This window comes from Budorcas taxicolor, chromosome 7, assembly GCF_023091745.1.
Source record: "Budorcas taxicolor isolate Tak-1 chromosome 7, Takin1.1, whole genome shotgun sequence".
NCBI classification, from domain to species: domain Eukaryota; kingdom Metazoa; phylum Chordata; class Mammalia; order Artiodactyla; family Bovidae; genus Budorcas; species Budorcas taxicolor.
The window spans coordinates 51,713,309-51,735,815 of record NC_068916.1 but is presented as its reverse complement, the minus strand read 5'-3'; the positions used below and the strand labels follow the sequence as shown (position 1 = coordinate 51,735,815).

General features: G+C 40.7%; 1 pseudogene; it reads right to left on the bottom strand.

Annotated features, from left to right (window-relative positions):
- Positions 1–21,648: 21,648 nt before the first annotated feature.
- LOC128051658 (dnaJ homolog subfamily B member 1-like) lies at positions 21,649–22,507 on the bottom strand (annotated as a pseudogene).

Sequence of the window (22,507 nt, the reverse complement as noted above, 5' to 3'; positions counted from 1 at the left end):
TGTCTCTTTCTAATTTCTCCCCTTAGTTTGGTAAACTCAGGGCCTGTCCATATTGCCGTAAATGGCATAATTTCATTCTTAGTTGTAGATCATTAGTACTCTGTTGTGTGTATGTACCTCATATTCTTGATCCAGTCACCTGTCACAGGACACGTAGGTTGTTCCCCTGTCTTGGATGTCATGAAGAGTGCTCTTATGAACATACGGGTGCATGTATCTCTTTGAAGGATACTTTTGTCTGGATATATGTCCAGGAGTGGGAATGCTGGGTCCTATGGTAATTCTATTTGTACTTTTTTTTGTGGAACCTACACATATTTTCCATAGGGGCTGCACCATTTTACATTCCCACCAACAGTGTAGAAGGGTTTCATTTTATATATACCCTTTCCAACATTTGTTATTTGTAGATTAACTCAGCTGGTAAAGAAACCACCTGCAATGCAGGAGACCCCGGTTTGATTCTTGGGTTGGGACAGTTCTCTGGAGAAGGAATAGGCTACCTGCTCCAATATTCTTGGGCTTCTCTGGTGGCTTAGCTGGTAAAGAATCCACCTGCAATGTGGGAGACCTTGGTTTGATCCCTGGGTCGGGTAGATCATCTGGAGAAGGGAAAGGCTATCCACTCTAGTATTCTGGCCTGGAGAATTCCATGGACTATAAGAGTCAGACGCAACTGAGCAACTTTCACTTTTCGTTCTGGCGCGTGTGAGGTAGTACCAGTTTGTAATTTTGATTTACATTTCTCTAATGATCAGAGACATTGAGCTGATTATTTCTTGTGTCAATAGGCCATCTGGGTGTCTTCTTTGGAAAATATCTATTTAGGTCTCCTGCCCATTTTTTAAAGTGGGTTGGTTTTTTTTTTTTTTGGGTTGTTTATCTGTTTCTGTATTTTATAAACTAAGTCTTTGATGGTTGGGTCCTTTGCAGACATTTTCTGCTGTTCTATAGGTTGTTCTTTTGTATCCTTGATGGCTTTTTTTTTTTCCTGCTATTCAAACCTTATAAGGTGGATTAGGTCCCATGTGTTTGTTTTGTTTTCATTTCTTTCACTTTGGGAAGCTGATCTAAAAAAATATTGCTACAGTTTATGTCAGAGCATGTTTTGTTTATGTTTTCTTCTAGGAGTTTTAAGGTATCATGTCTTATATTTAAATCTTTAGGCCATTTTGAATTTCTTTTTGTGTGTGGTTGGAGACATTTTTCTAATTTCACTGATTTATTAATACCTGTTGCTGTTGTAACTTTCCAGTACCAATTGGTGAAGAGACTGTCTTCTCTATTGTATATACTTGACTCCTTCAACAAAGATTACTTGACTGTCGGTGTGTGGATTTCTTTCTGGGCTCCTTATTTTGTTCTATTAATCTATGTCTCTTCCTGTGCCATTACCAACCATACTTTGGTTTTTTGAACTACGGTTGTTTTGCAATGTTGTGTTAATTTCTCCTGAACAGTACAGTGATTTGAGATTTACATACATATGTGACACACATATCCACATAAATACATTTTTTTTCATGTTCTCTTTCATTACAGTAAATCACAGGGTGTAGAATGTAGTTGCCTGTCTTATATGGTAGGATTTTGGTGTTTATCCATTCTTTACATAATAGTTTGCATCTGCTAATCCAAAACACTCAATCCATTTTTCCCCAATCCATCTCCCTCTTGAAAACCACAGGTCTGTTCTTTGTGTATGTGTTGTGTAGATGAATTCATTTATGTCACAGTTGAGATTCCACCTATAAATGACATCATATGGCATTTGTCTTTCTGATTTCCTTTATATAGTATGTGAATCTCTAGGACCATCCATTTTGTTGCAGATGGCATTATTTCATTCTCTGTTGTGGCTGAATAAGTACTCTGTTGTATATATGTACCTCATCGTCTTGATCCATGCACCTGTCCATGGACATTTGGGTAGTTTTCAGTCTTGGCTCTTGTGAAAAGTGCCCCTATGAACATATAGATGCATGTATCTCTTTGAAAGATAGTTTTGTTTGGATATATGCCCAGGAGTGGGATTGATGGATCCTATGGTAATTGTATGAACTTTTTTGTAGAACCTGCACAGTATTATCCATAGAGGCTACACCAATTTTCATTCTTACAAACAGTAGGGTTTTCTTTTCTCCACACCCTCTCCAGCCTTGGTTGTTTCAAGCCTTTTTAATGATGGGCATTCTGACCAGTGTGATGTGAAGTGAAGTGAAGTTACGCAGTTGTGTCAGACTCTTTGTGACATAAGTCACATGGATGGTAGACTGCCAGGCTCCTCAGTCCATCAGATTCTCCAGGCAAGAATATTGGAGTGGCTTGTCCTTTGCTTCTCCAGGTATCATCTGAACCATCAGGGAAGCCCATGTGATTGGTTTTTTTTTTTTTTTTGGCGGGGGGGGGGGGAGATAATTACTTTACAATATTGTGATGATTTTTTTGCCATACATCAACATGAATCGGCCATCGGCCCCTCCCTCTTGATCCCACCTCCCTCCCCACCCCATCCATCTAGGTTGTCACAGAGCACTGGCTTTGGGTTCCCTGCGTCATATAGCAAACTCCCACTGGCTATCTGTTTTACATATAGCAATGTGTGTTTCACTGCTATTCTCTCAAATCATCCCACCTTCTTCTGTTCCCACTGTTTCCAAAAGTCTGTTCTTTGTGTCTGTGTCTTCTTTGCTGTCATCACATAGAGTTGTCAGTACTGTCTTTCTGGATTCCATATATATGTGTTAATAGTCAATATTTATCTTTCTCTTTCTGACTTAAGTCACTCAGTTGTGTCTGACTCTTTGTGACTTCATGGACTGCAGTACACCAGGCCTCCCTGTCCATCACCAACTCCCGGAGCTTGCTCAAACTCATGTCCATTGAGTTGGTGATGCCATCCAACCATCTCATCCTCTGTAATCCCCTTCTCCTCCTGCCTTCAATCTTTCCCAGCATCAGGGTCTTTTCCAGTGAGTTGATTCTTTGCATCAGGTGGCCAAAGTATTGGAGCTTCAGTTTTAGCAATATTTCTTCCAATGAATATTCAGGACTGATTTCCTTTAGGATTGACAGGTTTGATCTCCATGCAGTCCAAGGGACTCTCAAGAATCTTCTCCAATACCACAGTTCCAAAGTATCAATTCTTCAGTGCTCAGTTTTCTTTATGGTCCAACTCTCACATCGCTACATGACTACTGGAAAAACCATAGCTTTGACTATGTTGGCAAAGTAATGTCTCTGCTTTTTAATATGCTGTCTAGGTTTGTTATAGCTTTCTGACTTAATTCCTTCTATATGATAGCCTCAAGGTTCATCCACCTCATTAGAACTGACTCAAATGCATTCCTTTCTAAAAGTGAGTAATATTCCATTGTGTATATGTATCACAGCTTCCTTAGTCATTCATCTGTTGATGTACATTTAGGTTACTTCCATGTCCTAGATATTGTAATTAGTACTTCAGTGAACATTGAGATACATGTGTCTTTTTCATTTATGGTTTCCTCAGGATGTACACCCAGTAGTGGGATGGCTGGGTTGTGTGGTAGTTTTATTCCTAGTTTTTTTAGGCATCTCCATACTGTTCGCCGTAGTAGTTGTATCAATTTGATTTACCACCAACAGTGTAAGAGTTTCTTTTTCTCCATACCCTATCCTGCATTTATTGTTTGTAGACTTTTTGATGGTGGTCATTCTGACCAATGTGAAATAATACCTCATTATAGTTTTGATTTGCATTTCTCTAATAATGAGTGATGTTGAACACCTTTTCATATGTTCATTAGCCATCTATGTCTTCTTTGGAGAAATGTCTGTTTTAGGTCTTCTGCCCCTTTTTTGATTGGGTTGTTTGTTTTTCTGTTATTGAGCTGCATGAGCTGCTTATAAGTTTTGGAGATTAATTCTTTGTCAGTTGTGTCGTTTGCTATTATTTTCTCCCATTCTGAGGGTTGTCTTTTCACCTTATTGTTTCCTTCATTGTGCAAAAAGCTTTTAAGTTTAATTAGATCCCATTTGTTTGTTTTTGTTTTTATTTCCATTACTCTAGGAGGTGGGTCATAGAGGATCTTGTTGTGATCTAGGTCAGAGTGTTCTGCTTAAGAGTTTTATAGCCTGGAAAATCCCATGGATGGAGGAGCCAGTAGGCTATAGTCCATTGGATCTCAAAGAGTCGGACACAACTGAGCGACTTCACTTTCACTTTTCACTTTGATGCATTGGAGAAGGAAATGGCAGCCCACTCCGGTGTTCTTGCCTGGAGAATCCTGGGGGTGGAGGAGCCTGGTGGGCTGCCATCTATGGGGTCGCACAGAGTCGGACACAACTGAAGCGACTTAGCAGCAGTAGCAGCAGCAGCAGTTTCTGGTCTTAAGTCTTTAATCCATTTTGAATTTATTTTTGTGTATGCTCTTAGAAGTGTTCTAATTTCATTCTTTTACATAGAGTTGACCAGTTTTCCCAGCACCACTTGTTGAAGAGACTGTCTTTTCTCCATTGTATATTTTTGCCTCCTTTGTCAAAGATAAGGTGCACAGATTTATCTCTGGGCTTTCTGTGTTGTTCCATTGGTCTATATTTTTATATGCCAGTAACATACTGCCTTGATGACTATAGCTTTGTAGTATAGTCTGAAGTCAGGAAGGTTGATTCCTCCAGTTCCATTCTTCTTTCTCAAGATTGCTTTGGCTATTTGGGGTCTTTGATTTAAGTCCTACCTGAATGGTCTAGTGGTTTTCCCTACTTCTTTCCATTTAAATCTGAATTTGGCAATAAGGAGTTTATGATCTGAGCCACACTCAGCTCCAGGCCTTGTTTTTGCTGACTCTACAGAGCTTCTCCATCTTTGGCTGCAAAAGAATATAATCAGTCTGATTTCAGCATTGACCATCTAGTGATGTCCATATGTAGGACATGTTGTGTTGTTGGAAGAAGGTGTTTGCTATGACCAGTGTGTTCTCTTGGCAAAACTCTGTTAGCCTTTGCCCTGTTTCATTTTGTACTCCAAGACCAAACTTCCCTGTTACTCCAGGTATCTCTTGACTTACTACTTTTGCATTCTAGTCCCCAGTAATGCAAAGGACATCTTTTGGGGGTGTTGGTTCTAGAATGTGTTGGTTCTAGAATGTCTTGTAGGCCTTCATAGAACCATTCAACTTCAGCTTCTTCAGCATTACTGGTTGGGGTAAAGACTTGAATTACTGTGATATTGAATGGTTTGCCTTGGAAACGAACAGAGATCATTCTGTTGTTTTTGAGATTGCACCCAACTACTGCATTTCAGACACTTTTGTTGGCTGTGAGGGCTACTCCATTTCTTCTAAGGGATTCTTGCCAATAGTAGTAGATAAAATGGTCATCTGAGTTAAATTCATCCATTCCATTCCATTTTAGTTCACTGATTCCTAAAATGTTGATGTTCACTCTTGCCATCTCTTGTTTGACCACTTCCAATTTTCCTTGATTCATGGACCTAACAGTCCAGGTTCCTATGCAATATTGTTCTTTATAACTTCGGACTTTACTTCCATCACCACTCACAGTTATACAGTGGAAGTGACAAATAGATTCAAGGGATTAGATCTGATAGAGTGCTTGAAGAACTATGGATGGAAGTTCATGACATTGTACAGGAGGCAGTGATCAAGACCCATCCCCAAGAAAAAGAAATGCAAAAAGGCAAAATGGTTGTCTGAGGAGGCCTTACAAATAGCTGAGAAAAGAAGAGAAGTGAAAGGCAAAGGAGAAAAGGAAAGATATATCCATCTGAATGTGGAGTTCCAAAGAATAGCAACGAGAGAAGAAAAAGCCTTCCTCAGTGATCAGTGCAAAGACACAGAGGAAAACAATAGAATGGGAAAGACTAGAGATCTCTTCAAGAAAGTTAGAGATACCAAGGGAACATTTCATGCAAAGATGGGCTCGATAAAGGACAGAAATGGTATGGACCTAATAGAAGCAGAAGATATTAAGAAGAAGTGGCAAAAATACACAGAGGAACTATACAAAAAAGATTTAATGACCCAGATAACCACAATGGTGTGATCACTCACACAGAGCCAGACATCCTGGAATGTGAAGTCAAGTGAGCCTTAGGAAACATCACTACAAACAAAGCTAGTGGAGGTGATAGAATTCCAGTTGAGATATTTAAAATCCTTAAAGATGATACTGTGGAAATGCTGCACTCAATATGCCAGCAAATTTGGAAAGCTCAGCAGTGGCCACAGGATTGGAAAAGGTCAGTTTTCATTCCAATCCCAGAGAAAGGGAGTGCCCAAGAATGCTCAAACTACTGCACAATTATACTCATCTCACATGCTAGCAAAGTAACGTTCAAAATCCTCCAAGCCAGGCTTCAATAGTACATGAACTGTGAACTTCCAGATATTCAAGCTGGATTTAGTAAAGGCAGAGGAACCAGACATCAAATTGCCAACATCCGTTGGATCATCAAAAAAGCAAGAGAGTTCCAGAAAAACATCTACTTTTGCTTTACTGACTGTGCCAAAGCTTTTGACTATGTGGATCACAACAAACACTGGAAGATTCTTCAAGAGATGGGAGCACCACCACCTTTTGCCTCCTGAGAAATCTGTATGCAGGTCAAGAAACAACAGTTGGAACTGGACATGGAACAACAGACTGGTTCCAGATCAGGAAAGGAGTACATCAAGGCTGTATATTGTATATTGTCAGTGTCTCTCACTGTTTCCATTGTTTCCCCATCTGTTTGCCATGAAGTGATGGGACTGGATGCCATGATCTTCGTTTTCTGAATGTTGAGTTTTGAGCCAACTTTTTCACTTCTCTTCTTTTAAGTTTCTTCAAAAGGCTCTTTAGTTCTTCTTTACTTTCTGCCATAAGGGTGGTGTCATCTGCGTATCTGAGGTTATTGATATTTCTCCTGGAAATCTTGATTCCAGCTTGTGCTTCATCCAGCCCAGCATTTCATCTGATGTGCTCTGCATATATGTTAAATAAGCAGGGTGACAATATACAGCCTTGACATACTCCTTTCCCAATTTGGAACCAGTCTGTTGTTCCATGTCCAGTTCTAACTGTTGCTTCCTGACCTGCATACAGATTTCTCAGGAGGCAGGTCAGGTGGTCTGGTATGGTCTGGTATTCTCACCTCTTTAAGAATTTTCCAGAGTTTGTTGTGAGTCACACAGGCAAAGGCTTTGGCATAGTCAATAAAGCAGATATTTTTCTGGAATTCTGTTGCTTTTTCTATGATCCAACGCATGCTGACAATTTGATCTCTGGTTCCTCTGCCTTTTCTAAATCCGCCTTGAATATCTGGAAGTTCTCGGGTCATATAGTGTTGAAGCCTAGCTTGGAAAATTTTGAGCATTACTTTCCTAGCGTGTGAGATGAGTGCAATTGTACGGCAGTTTGAACGTTATTTGGCATTGCCTTTCCTTGGGATTGGAATGAAAACTGACCTCAGCCTTTTAATGATAACCATTCTGGCCTTTGTGATGTGATACTTCACTATGATTTAGATTTGCATTTCTATAACAATCAGCCAGGTTGACATGATTTTCCCGTGTCCATTGGGTATCTGGAGGTCTATTTGGAGAATTACGCATTCAATCTCCTGTATATTTTTTATTCCATTTTTTATTAGTTTTTGATAATGTGATCACTCATCTAGAGCCAGACATCCTGGAATGTGAAGTCAAGTGGGCCTTAGAAAGCATCACTACGAACAAAGCTAGTGGAGGTGATGGAATTCCAATTGAGCTGTTTCAAATCCTGAAAGATGATGCTGTGAAAGTGCTGCACTCAATATGCCAGCAAATTTGGAAAACTCAGCAGTGGCCACAGGACTGGAAAAGGTCAGTTTTCATTCCAATCTCAAAGAAAGGCAATGCCAAGGAATGCTCAAACTACTGCACAATTGCACTCATCTCACATGCTAATAAAGTAATGCTCAAAATTCTCCAAGCCAGGCTTCAGCAATACGTGAACTGTGAACTTCCAGATGTTCAAGCTGGTTTTAGAAAAGGCAGAGGAACCAGAGATCAAATTGCCAACATCTGCTGGATCATGGAAAAAGCAAGAGAGTTCCAGAAAAACATCTATTTCTGCTTTATTGACTATGCCAAAGCCTTTGACTGTGTGGATCACAATAAACTGTGGAAAATTCTGAAAGAAATGGGAATACCAGACCACCTGACCTGCCTCTTGAGAAATCTGTATGCAGGTCAGGAAGCAACAGTTAGAACTGGACATGGAACAACAGACTGGTTCCAAATAGGAAAAGGAGTACATCAAGGCTGTACACTGTTAGAAAGCCATCTAAGGGGTTTAAACCGAGACATTCTTTTTATATGCAGGAGACTGTTAACTGAAGCCCTGAGTTAACTTTTTCCAGACAATGTCAGAAGAGTGGAAAGCACAGTACAATAAAGCAGGCAGACTCTGGTTTTGGGGGGTAGATGTTCAGGAAAACCCAGGGGGAACCCCTGAAGCCAGATCATGCCTTTGCGTTTTGTCGGGCTTCCTTCCTCATGACCTTTGCCACAGGCGGGATTCCTCACGCTGGCTCCCGGCAGTGAAGAAGGCTGAGCACTGAAAAATTGATGCTTTTGAACGGTGGTGTTGGAGAAGACTCTTGAGAGTCTCTTGGACTGCAAGGAGATCCAACTAGTCCATTCTGAAGGAGATCAGCCCTGGGATTTCTTTGGAAGGAATGATGCTAAAGCTGAAACTCCAGTACTTTGGCCACCTCATGCGAAGAGTTGACTCATTGAAAAAAGACTCTGATGCTGGGAGGGATTGGGGGCAGGAGGAGAAGGGGATGACAGAGGATGAGATGGCTGGATGGCATCACTGACTCAATGGATGTGAGTCTGAATGAACTCCAGGAGATGGTGATGGACAGCGAGGCCTGTCGTGCTGTGATTCGTGGGGTCGCGAAGAGTCGGACACGACTGAGCAACTGAACTGAACTGAACTGAACTCATCTCATCCCTGCCTGTCCTTCTTGCCAAGTACCTGTCTGTTCTCTGTATCTCTGAGTTATTTTTTAGTTTTGCTTATTTGTGTTTTTAGATTGCAAATTTAAGGGATATTAAAATGGAGTTTTCTTTTTCTTTCTAATTTCCTTCGCTTAATATGTTGCCAGTGGCATAATTTAATACTCTGTTGTGGCTCTGTTGTGTATATATGTACACTTCATCTTCTTGATCCATGCACTTGTTAAAAATTAATTTCCACACATGTTTAATGGACCACCAGGTTGTGTCCTTGTCTTGGCTGTTGTGGTGAGTGCTCCTATAAACAGTGAGGTCCATTTATCTCTTTGAATGATTGCTTTGTCTAGATATATGCCCAGGAGTGGTATCCTATGGTAAATCATTTTATACTTTTTTGGTGAAACTTACACAGTGTTATCCATAGAGGCTGCACCAACTTATATTTTCTCCAGCACTGTTGGAGTGTTTCCTTTTCTCCTTACCCTCTCCAGTCTTTGTTTCTATCCTTTTTAATGATGGTGATTCTGACTAGTGAGTCATGCTAAATCACTACATCATAATAAATCAAAGCTTATTTTTGATTTGCTTTCTGTAATTATCAGGGGTGTTGAGAAACTTTTCATATGTCAGTTTGACCTCTGGATGTCTATTTTGGAGAATTGTCCCTTTGATCTCCAGCCTATTTTTTTTTTTTTAGCTGTTTGTATATTTGATAAATTAAGCCCTTGTCAGTCACAGTGTTTTCAAATATTTTCTCCCATTTAGAAGACTGTCTTTTTGCCTTGGTGAATCTTTCCTTTTCTCTTTAAATGGTAATAAAATTTATTAGGTCTCAATGAAATTTTTTCTTTTAATTTGGGAGGTATATCGAAGAAAGTGTTACAACTATTAGAGAATATTTAGCCTATATTTTCTATGGTTCTATGATACTATGACTTATACTTTAGTCTTTAAACTCTTTTCAATTTATTTGTATAATAGGAGAATGTAGTCTGTCTTCATTGTTTTACATGTGGCTGTCCATCTTTCCCTATACCACTTGCAGAAGACACTCTTTGCTCTGTTGAATGTGCTTGCCTCTGTCATCAAATTAATTGACCAGTAGTGTGTGGATTGTTTTCTAGGGTCTGTCCTCTGTTTCATTGATTTGTATGCTTCTTTTTATGTCAATACCATACTTAGATTTTTAAAAATTAATTTTATTGCATTTTAGTTATTAACAATGTTTATTTCTGCATTACTGTGCAGTGATTTCAATTTACATATATGTACATTCTTTTATTTATCTCCATTATCTTTATCACAGGATAGTTAATATAGTTTCCTCTGGACACAGTAGGACCTTGTTCACACATTCTCTGTGTATCTGTTAATCCCAAACTGTTTATCCATCCCTTCCTTATCATTTCCCCCTTGACAACCACAGGTCTGTTCTTTATATCTCTTGGTGGTTTTCTGTTTTGTAGATGAGCTCATTTGTGTCAGATTTTAGATTCCAAATATAAGTGGTGTCATGAGGTATTTGTCTTTCTCTTTCTGATTTGCTTCACTTAGTATGGTAATCTCTAGGTCCATCCATGTTGCTGCAAATGGCATAATTTCATTCTTTGTTGTGCCTAAATAAAATTCAGTACCCTGTTGTGTATGTATACCTCATCTTCTTGATCCGTTCACCAGTTGACAGACTATGGGGTTGTTTCCTTGTCTTGGCTATTCAGAAGAGTGTTCCTATGAACATAGGGGTGCACGTTTTCCTTTGAATGATTGTTTTGTCTGGATGTATGCCCAGGAATGGGATTCCTGGATCCTTGGCAATTATTTTTGTACTTTTTTTGTGAAACCTACAGTGTTATTCATAGACACTGCAGCAGTTTACATTCTCACTGACATTGTAGGAGGCTTCCTTTTCTCCACACTTTCCCCAGCATTTGTTGTTTGTAGCTTTTTTTAAAAATTAACTTATTCTAATTGAAGGCTAATCACCTTATAATATTGTGGTGGGTTTTCCATACATTGACATGAATCAACCATGGGTATGCATGGGTCCCCCCGTCCTGAACCCCCTCCTACCTTCCTGCCCACCCCATCCCTCTGGGTTGTTACAGAGCACCAGCTTTTGCTTCATGTGTCGAACTTGCACTGGTCATCAATTTTCAGTTCAGTTCAGTTGCTCAGTCGTGTCCGACTCTTTGTGACCCCGTGAACCACAGCACGCCAGGTCTCCCTGTCCATCACCAACTCCCGGAGTCCACCCAAACCCATGACCATTGAGTTGGTGATGCCATCCAGCCATCTCATCCTCTGTCATCCCCTTCTCCTCCTGCCCTCAATCTTTCCCAGCATCAGGGTCTTTTCAAATGAGTCAGCTCTTTGCATCAGGTGGCCAGAATATTGGAGTTTCAGCTTCAACATCAGTCCTTCCAATGAACATCCAGGACTTATCTCCTTTAGGATGGACTGGTTGGATCTCCTTGCAGTCCAAGGGATTCTCAAGAGTTCAAAAGCATCAATTCTTCGGCACTCAGCTTTCTCTCACATTTCAGTCTAACTCTCATCCATACATAACCACTGGAAAAACCATAGCCTTGACTAGACGGACCTTAGTCGGCAAAGTAATGTCTCTGCTTTTGAATATGCTATCTAGGTTGGTCATAATTTTCCTTCCAAGGAGTAAGCATCTTTTAATTTCATGGCTGCAGTCACCATCTGCAGTGATTTTGGAGCCCCCAAAAATAAAGTCTGACACTGTTCCCACTGTTTCCCCATCTATTTCCCATGAAGTGATGGGACCAGATGCCATGATCTTCATTTTCTGAATGTTGAGCTTTAAGCCAACTTTTTCACTCCTCTTTCACTTTCATCAAGAGGCTTTTTAGTTCCTCTTCACTTTCTGCCATAAGGGTGGTGTCATCTGCATATCTGAGGTTATTGATATTTCTCCCAGCAATCTTGATTCCAGCTTGTGCTTCTTCCAGCCCAGCATTTCTCATGATGTACTCTGCATATAAATTAAATAAGCAGGGTGACAATATACAGCCTTAATGTACTCTTTCTCCTATTTGGAACCAGTCTGTTGTTCCATGTCCAGTTCTTTTTTAATCTAAATTTATTCATTTGGAGGCTAATTACTTTACAATATCATATTGGTTTTGCCATACATCAACAAGAATCTGCCACGGATGTACACGTGTTCCCCATCCTGAACCCCCCTCCCACCTCCCTCCCTGTACCATCCCTCTGGGTCATTCCAGTGCACCAGCCCTGAGCATCCTGTATCCTGCATGGAACCTGGACTGGCGATTCATTTCTTATATGCCTTATGACCCAGCAATCCCACTGCTGGGCATACACACCAAGGAAACCAGAATTGAAAGTGACACATGTACCCCAATGTTCATTGCAGCACTGTTTATAATAGCCAGGACATGGACGCAACCTACATGTCCATCAGCAGATGAATGGATAAGAAAGCTGTGGTACATATACACAATGGAGTATTACTCAGCCATTAAAAATAATACATTTGAATCAGTTCTAATGAGGTGGATGAAACTGGAGCCGATTATACAGAGTGAAGTAAGCCAGAAAAAAACCCACCAATACAGTATACTAACGTGTATATATGGAATTTAGAAAGATGGTAACGATAACCCTGTATGCGAGACAGCTAAAGAGACAGATGTATACAATAGTCTTTTGGACTCAGAGGGAGAGGGAGAGGGTGGGATGATTTGGGAGAATGGCATTGAAACCTGTACAGAGCTAGTCGGCTGCAGACCATGTCCAGTTCTGTTGCTTCCTGACCTGAATATAGGTTTCTCAGGAGGCAGGTCAGGTGGTCTGGTATTCCCATTTCTTTCAGAATTTTCCAGTTTATTGTGATCCACACAGTCAAAGGCTTTGGCATAGTCAATATAGCAAAAATAGATGTTTTTCTGGAACTCTCTTGCTTTTTCAATGATCCAGCGGATGTTGGCAGTTTGATCTCTGGTTCCTCTGCCTTTTCTAAAACCAGCTTGAATGTCTGGAAGTTCACGGTTCACGTATTGCTGAAGCCTGGCTTGGAGAATTTTGAGCATTACTTTACTAGCATGTGAGATGAGTGCAATTGTGCGGTAGTTTGAGCATTCTTTGGCGTTGCCTTTCTTTGCAATCATATGTGAAATTGATCGCCAGTCAAGGTTCAATGCATGAGACAGGGTGCTCGGGGCTGGTTCACTGGGATGACCCTGAGGGATGGGATGGGGAGGGAGATGGGAGGGGGGTTCAGGATGGGGAACACATGTATACCCATGGCTGATTCATGTCAGTATATGGCAAAACCACTACAATATTGTAAAGTAGCCTCCAATCAAAAAAAAAACTATAGTTGGTTTACATTGTTGTGTTAATTTCTGCAGTATAGCACAGTGATTTAGTTTTACATGTATATAGGTTTTTTTTTTCATATTCTTTTCAGTTACAGTTGTCACAGGATATTGAATGTAGTTTATTGTTCTGTATAGTAAGACCTTGTTTATCCATTCCGTAGCAGTTTGCTTCTGCTAATCCCAAACTCCCACTCCCTCCCTCTTCCAGTGCCTCTGCCCCATGGCAACTGCAGGTCTGTTTTCTGTGTCTGTGAGTCTGTTTCTGTTTGGTAGCTAAGTTCATTCTGTCATTTTACTTACCATCTGTAAGTAATATCATATGGTATTTGTCTTTCTCTTTCTGACTTCATTTACTAGTACGATAATCTGTAGGAATATTCATGTTGCTGCAGATGGCATTATTTCACTTTCTGTTGGTGAGTAGTTGTCCATTGCATTTATGTGTCACATCTTTTTGATTCATTCATCTGTCAATGGACATTTAGGTTATTTCTTTGGCCATGGTGAGTAGTGCTACTATGAACATAGTAGTACATGTATCTCTTTGAATGAGTCTCCTTTGGATATATGTTCATGAGTGGAATTGCTGGATCGTGTGGTAACTCTGTACATTTTTGAGAAATCTGAATAGTGTTTTCCATAGTGGCTGCAACAATTTACATTCCCACCAAGAGTGTAGGAGGATTTTTTTCCCATACTCTCTACAGCACTTGCTTATAGTCTCTTTATTGATGGCCATTATGACCAGTGTGAGTTGGTACTTGATTATAATTTTGATTTGCATTTGTCTAACAAAGTTGAGCATCTTTTCATGTGCATTTTGATTATTTGTGTGTTTTGAGAAGTGTCTTTTGGCCTTCTACTCCTTTTTTGAATGGTTTTTGGTTTTGAGGGCTTTTTTATGTTGAATTTTGTGAGCTTATTGTCCTTTTGTTAATTGTTTTGAATTACCTTTTCTAGGGTTTTTTTGGGTTTTTTCCCCTTTCTTCTTTTGTCCTCTTGTGATTTCTTGACTGTCTTTAGTGTCATGTTTGGATTTTTTTCTTTTGTGTCTGTATCTTATAGGTTTTTGGTTTTTTGTTACAGTGAGGTTTTTATAAAGCAATTCATATATTTATCCATGGTTCTTTTAAGTTGCCAATCTCCTACCTTGAATTGCATTTGAACAACTCTGCATTTGTACTCTCCCCTTGTGATTGTTTTTCTTTAATTGTTTTGTGTATTCCTTACCTGCTTATTGTTGATATATTTGGTTTTATTACTTCTTTAAAAATTCCCTCCTACTAACTTTGTGCAACAATGATACCTTTTCTGTATGTTTGCCTTTACTGATGAGCTCTTTTATTTTATAATTTCATGTTTCTAGTTGTGGCTTTTTATTTTTTACTCAGAAGTTCCTGTAACATTTCTCACTAAGCTGTTTTGATAGTGGCTTTTATTTGTCTTTAAAGCTCCTAGTTTTGTTTGTCTTTAAAGCCCCTAGTTTTGTTTGTCTTTAAAGCTTTTGATCTCTCCATCAGCTCTGAAAGAGAGCCTTGCTGATAGAGTGTTCTTGGTTGTAGATTTTTCTCTTTCATCACTTTAAATATATCATGCCACTCCCTTCAGTTCCTGCTGAAAAATCAGCCAATAGTCTTATGAGAGTCCCCCATGAGAGTTATTTGTTGCTTTTCCTTTGCTGTTTTTAATACTCTTTAGCTTTAATTTTTGTTTTATTTATTTTTATTTTATATCTTATTTATTTGTTATTATTATTTGTTTTATTCATTTTTAGTGTCTTGGTGTGTGTTCCTCTTTGGGTTAGTCCTCTCTGCACTTTCTGGACTTGGATGTCTGTTTTCTTTCCCAGTTAGGGAAATTTTCAGCTATTGTGTCTTCAAATATGTTCTCAGCCCCTTTCTCTCTTCTCCTTTTGGGACCCCTATAATGTCAATGCTTGTCCTTGTGTCAAAGGTCTTGTAAATTGTTTTAATTTCTTTTAATTCTTTTTTTTCCTTTTGTTCAGAATCAGTGATGTCCACTACTCTGCTTAACCTTGCTGACCTGTTCCTCTATATCATTTAGTCTGTTTATTCCTTCTACTGTATTTTTCATTTCCGTTATATTTTTTATCTGTTTGGTTGTTCTTTATATTTTCTAATCCTTGTTAAAAACCTCTAACTTCTCACTCTGTGTGTCCATTCTTCTTGTGAGTTCTCTGATCATCTTTACCATCGTTACCCTGAACTTCTTTTTGAGTAGATTTCCTATCTTTACTTCACTTAGTTCTTCTCCTGGGGTTTCAATCTTATTCCTTTCTCTGTAACATGTTTCTCTGTCACTGCATTTTGCCTAAATTGATGTGTTTTTTTTTTCTTATGTATTGGTAAGTTATATTTCTCAACCTTGGTGAAGTGACCTTATTTAGGAGATGTCCTGTGTGTCCCAGGAGCACACACCCCTCTTGCCACCCAAGCTGTATGCTCTAGGGGGTTTTCCTATGATGGCTATGTGAATCTTTCAGTTGTGGCAGTCTGTGGGGGTGGTATGGTAAGTTTGATTGGTCCCCAGTCCAACTGGATGCCAGACGCTGCCTTATGCAGAGGCTGCTGGCTACTGATTGGTAGGACTGGGTCACAAAGTGGCTAACTGCAGAGCCCCAGGGAGTCCTAGGGCTTACGATGGGTCACTGGTAGGCAGACTCAGGTTTTAGAAGACTGGATTTGCTGCTGACTGCAAATTGGTGGGTGAAGCCAGATTCTGGGGTTAGTGCTGGCCTACTGGTGGGCAGAGGCTGGTCCTGGGGTCTGGCTGTAGGACCCGGGGGCCAGGGCTGTGTTTGATTGCTGCTGGGAATGGGGGAGTTTCCTGACACAGTTGGATACAAAATCCTGGGTATCCTGAAGTTCATATTGGCCTGCTAGTGAACAAAACTGTGACCCAGCTGGTCTCAGGGCAGGATCTGGCGTGCTAATAGGTAGGCTGGGTTCTCAGGCTGGGGCACTGTGGTTTCTTGAGTCTGCTATCTGTTCCCTGGTGGGTGAGACTGGTCTAGAGGCTAGAGCCAGCTCCCTGGAGAGCAGGACCAGGGACTAGGGGATTCTGGGACTGTTGGCTGCCTGCTGGTGGTTAGAACTGAGTGCTGGGCCCTCAGTGGACAGGGCCATGTCCAGAGGTGACCGTGGGTGCAGGGGGTCTTAAGGCAGCCTGTCTGCTGATGGGTGTGGCTGTGTCTCCACCCAGGTGGTTTCTTGGCCTGAGTCATCCCAACACTGGCACCTATCTGCTATTGGAGAATGGGAGCAGGTCTTGGTACAAGTGAGCTAAAGGGAGAATTCCATGATGACACTTGCCAGCACCAGTATCCACATGGTAGAAGGAGCTCCCCCCAATGGCTTCTGCCAGTGTCTGTGTCCCCAGGGCTAATTGCCTGTGGTCTCTCCAAGAGACTCTCCACGATCGGCAGGTGGGTCTAACCCAGGCGCCTCTCAAATTACCACTTCTGCCCTGGGTACTAGAGCATATGAGATTTTGAGTGTACTCTTTAAGAGGGAAGAGGCTTCATCTCTGGTAGCTCCGACAGTAAAAAATCTTCCAGCAATGCAGGAGACTCGCATTAGATCCTTGGGCCAGGAAGATCCCCTGGAGAAGGAAATGGCAACCCACTCTAGTATTCTTCCCTAGAGAATTCCATAGACAGAGGAGCATAGTGGGCTATACAGCCCATGGGGTCACAAACAGTTGGACATGATTCAGTGATTAACACTTTAAGAGGGGAATCTCTATTTCCCCAGCTCTCTGGGACTCCTTAAATGTAAGGACTCCTGGCCTTCAAAGCCAAATGCTCACCTTCCTGCTACAGGCCCCATAGGCTGGGGAGCCAAGACATGGGGCTGAGATCTCTCACTCCTTTGAGAGAACCTCTGCAATGTAACTGTTCTTCAGTTTGTGGGCCACCCACCCAGGAGTATGGCCTTGACTATATCACAAGTCTACCCCTCTTATTCATCTTGTTGTGGTTCCTTCTTTATGTCTTTAGTTGTAGAAAATCTTTTTGATAGATTCCAGTCTTTTTCATCGATTGGTTGTTCTGGAGATAATTGTGATTTTGGTGTGCCTGTGAGAGGAGGTGAGCTCAGGGTCTTTCTACCCGGCCATCTTGGCCAGTCTTCCTTGGTTTTTTCATTTGAGACTTTTCCTCTATCTAGATATATGAACTTAGTATTATAAATTTCCTTCTTAATGCAGTTCTAGCTATTTTCCAGTTTTGATATGCTATTATTTTCATTCAATTCAGTGCATTTTAAGGCTGCCCTTGAGACTTACTCCTTGACATATAAATTATTAAGATGTTTGCTAGTTTGCAGCTGTGCTGGAATTTTTCATCTTATCATATTATTTATTTCTAATATGCATTCATTATGTAGCAGAGCAACTTCTGTATCATTTTAATTCTTTTAAATTTGTTGAGGTTTGTTTTATTACCTAAGATATAGTCTGTTTTGGTATAAGTTCTGTAAGCATTTGAAAAGAGTATAATTCTGCTCTTACTATATTCTGAGACTCTAGATTTAATTAAAATTTCTGTATTAACTGGCTTTCTCTGACACTGCTCTGGTAGAGGAAGAGAGAAAGCTGACTCATTACTGCCATGGAGTGGTAGAAGTACAGGTTCCCCACTTGGCCTCTGTTGACATCTGAAGAGGTGGGCTCCTCATTACTATGGGTTGGTGGGAGTTCCAGCTTCCCACACTTTCTCCATGGCAGGCAGGAGAGGCTTGTTACACAAGTGTGTGAAAGACAAATCTTTCCACTCAGCTTTGCTGGCATGGGCAGTAGGGGAGCTACATACTTTTTTCTATCATATTTGTCCAGAGTAAAGTTAATTATTTACTAAAAGTTTTGTTTTGGTAGGCCTCCCTTTTGCTGATTCATTAGACAGGGAGTAGTGTGTATTTGTTCATTTTTTGAGGGTATTTTTTTTTTCGTCTGTGGCTGACTTTATTTTCCTGGGCTCCAAAATCACTGCAGATGGTGATTGCAGCCATGAAATTAAAAGATGCTTACTCCTTAGAAGGAAAGTTATGACCAACTTAGACAGCATATTAAAAAGCAGAGACATTACTTTGTCCACAAAGGTCCGTCTAGTCAAGGCTATGGTTTTTCCAGTGGTCATGTATGGATGTGAGAGTTGGACTGTAAAGAAAAACTGAACGCCGAAGTACAGATGCTTTTGAACTGTGGTGTTGGAGAAGACTCTCGAGAGTCCCTTGGACTACAAGGAGATCCAACCAGTCCATCCTAAAGGAAATCAGTCCTGAATATTCACTGAAAGGACTGATGCTGAAACTCCCAATACTTTGGCCACCTGATGCGAAGAGCTGACTCATTTGAAAAAACTCTGATGCTGGGAAAGATTGAGGGCAGGAGGAGAAGGGGACGACAGAGGATGAGGTGGTTGGATGGCATCACCGACTCAATGGACATTGGTTTGGGTGGACTCCGGGAGTTGGTGATGGACAGGGAGGCCTGGTGCGCTGCGGTTCATGGGGTCACAAAGAGTTGGACACGACTGAGCGACTGAACTGGACTGATTGACATTTCTGGACTGTTAGCATCTTAAACCCCAAGTGTGAGATACATGGTGGGGAGAAAGTAAGAAACTCATGTCTGTGTTATTGTTCCAGTTCATAATTGGTCTGCCCTCTTCTCTCTTACCTTTTGGATTTTCCTTATGTTTGTTTGATATAGAATTTGAAAGGTTTTTAGTTGTACTCATCAAGAAATATAGGGGAAAGTATGTTTATTCCATCTTTAAGTTGAAATCTTATAGTCTGATTTTTTAAATTATGTTTTATTTTTGGCTACACTGGGTTTTTGCTGCTGCACGGGCTTTTCTCTAGTTGCTTCAAGCAAGGGCTGCTCTCTAGTTGTGTGGCATGGGCTCCTCGTTGTAATGTGTTGTTGCCACAGTCATTGTGACACATGGGCTCAGTAGTTATGACTCCTGGGCTCTAGAGCACAGGCTCAATAGTTGTGGCACACGGGGTCAGCTGTTCTGTGGCATGTGGCATCCTCCTGGACCAGGGATCAAACCTGTATCTCCTGCCTTAGTATGCGAACTCCTTACCACTGAACCACCAGAGAAACCTGGTGTCTAATGTTTAATCATTGCTATTTTCTCAGTTCAGTCATTCCATCAGTCAATTTTAAAATACGGTGGTTGGGAATGGTGGAGGGAGAGAGTCAGTAGGAGGGGGTAGAGTGACCAAGAAATTGGGATTGGTTCTGCCAATATTTTATTTAGAATTTTTGTATCTGTTGATAATGATATTGGGAAATAGCTTTTCCTTTTTTCTAGACAAGTTTTAGTATCATAAAATGAGGGGTACGTCAGGCATCCACAAGACCACCCCCAGCTTTGATTTGCTAGGAGGAGTCACACAGGACCTTCCCTGTTGGCTCAGCAGTAAAGAATTTGCCTGCCAGTGCTGGAGACAAGGGTTCGATTCCTGGGGAAGATCCCTTGGAGAAGGAAATGGCAACCCACTCCAATATTCTTGCCTGGGAAATCCCATGGACAGAGGAGCCTAGTGGGCTACAGTCCATGAGGTCACAAAAAAGTTGGACATGACTTAATGACTAAACAATAACAAGAGATATTAGAACAAAGAAGTACAAAGCTAAATCAAAGGGTAAAGAGACATGGGCGAAGTCTGGAGGAAAGCAGGCAAAAGTGTCTAAAAATTCTCTCCCTGTTGAGTTACACAAGTCACATTTGATTCCTCCAAGTGATGAACTATGACAACATGTGGGAAATGCTGTCTGCTAGAGAAGCTCATTAGAAACTCAGAGACTAGGGTGTTTCACTGGGCTCTGGTAGAGCCCTCTACCTGGCTCTAAAAAGGAAAGGTTTTCAGCATAAATCACAGTGAGCCACTCCTATCATTTAGGGAAAGTTTTATCAATGTAGTGAACTGTTTATGATTCAAGCCCCCACATTGCCTCTGCTTTTGGTATTATATCCAAGAAATTGCCAAGGCCAATGTCAAGAAGCTTTTCTCTAGGTTTTCTTCTAGGAGTTCTTGTTCAGTTCTTACATTTACATCTTTACCCATTTTGAGGTAATTTTTTTAATGGTATAAGGTCCCAATTTATTGAAGACACTGTCCTTTCCCCACTGAGTATTCTTGGCACCCTTGTCAAAGATTAACTCACCATATATGAGTAGTTCTATTTCTGGACTCTCTATCTTGTTTGGTTGGTTAATTCATCTGTTTTTATACCACTGCCATATTGTTTATATTATTGTGACTTTGAACTGTATTTTTAAATAGGGAAATGTGATGCCTCCAGCTTTATTTTTCTTGCTTAAAATTGCTTTGGCTATTTGGGGTCTTTTGTGGTTCTGTTAATTTTGGCATTTATTTCTGTAAAAAAAACTCCATTAGGATTTTAATAGATCTATACTAAATCTGTAGATTGCTCTAGGTAGAATAGACATTTTAACAATGTTAATATTCCTATACATAAACACAAAATGTTTTCCATTTGCGTTTTTTTTCCAGTTATGCTTTGTAGTTTTCCAGTGTCAAGTCTTTCACCTCCTTGTTAGTTTACTTCTAAGTATTTTATTATTTTTCTACTAATGTAATATATTGTTTTCTTCATTTCCTGTTTGGATACTTTGTTGTTAGTGCATAGAAATGCAACTGATTTTTGTACACTGATTTTGTATCCTGCAACTTTACTGATTTCACTTGTTCTAACAGTTTTTTTAATGTGGAGTCGCTAGGCTTTTCTGTGCCTAAGATCATGCCATCTGCAAATAATTTTACTTTTTTCTATCTGATTTGAATGTTTTTTTTAATTTCTTTTTCTTACCTAATGGTCTTGTCTAGGACTCCCAGTACTGTATTGGATAGAAGTGGTGAGAGTGGACATCTTTATCTTTGCCTTATTCTAGATCTTAGAAGAAAACCTTTCAACTTTTCATCATTTTGTATGATGTTAGTTTTGGGCCTTTACTATATGGCCTTCATTGTACTGAGGAGAATTTCTTATATATACCTAATTTGTTGAGAGCTTTTATCCTGAAAGGGTGTTAAATTTTGTCAAGTACTTTGTCTGCATCTGTTAGGATGATCATGTGATTTTTTTTTTTGAAAGATTATAATATATTCTCTGGAAAACATTCAATAGTACAAAAGCCATCCCTTGAGCTCTCCTTCAGGTTCACAGCTGGTAGAATAGTCCAGAAATCCTTGAGCTCTGGAACAGTCCCTGGTCAGTCCTTGGGCAACACGGGTTGACTATAATGGAAGAATCTGCTCAAGAATGGTTCTTGACATCTGGGGAATCCTTTCCGGAAAGATCACTTCAAACTCAATAATGAGGTCCCCATGTTTCTTGGGCACCTTGGGGAGAGGGTGGGCTTCTCTGGGAACTTTTCACTGCATGTCAAGCCTGATGACATCTTTGAACACAATGGGTATGGTCCTGATGTCCATAGTGAGGACATTGACTGTACAGCCACACAGAGCCTCCCAAAGACTGATCCTGATGACATCAGAGTCATCTCTCTTAGAGATATTCTGTGGCTTGTCCCTTAAAACAAAGATGATATCAGCTGAAGTGTTGTTGGAAGTCTGGTCTCCTTCCTTGGGGAAGGTGACTTTGGTCCCTTCTTTCCACCCCTGCTTCACTTCCACAGTCAAGATTTTGTCTTCATTGTGGATGCTCTTTCTGTCGGGATTCAGCCACATATGAGAGATTTTCATCTTGTTACAGCTGCTGTCGATCTCTTCAAGTGAGACCCTAAGGTCATGGGTGACAGAGGGATCTTGTTTCTTTTGGGTGGGCTCATGGGCAGGACAGGAGTGGCTAAAGTTCATGTTGGTGAAGCCACCCATGCCCATAGGGAAGCCAGAGAACAGGTCATCGATGTCCATGCCTTCCTCCCCATTGTGCTGCCAAAAAAAGGTGTCAAAGGGATTTTGGCCACCGAAGAACTCAGCAAACATGGCATGAGAGTCTCCATGGAATGTGTAGCTGAATGAGATACCATTAGTGCCACTACTGCTCCTGCCGCTGGGGCCACCGCCCTTCAGGCCTTCCACCCCTCAGCAGTTCGTGCTTGCATGGGTCACTGAGCACATTGTAGGCCTCCTC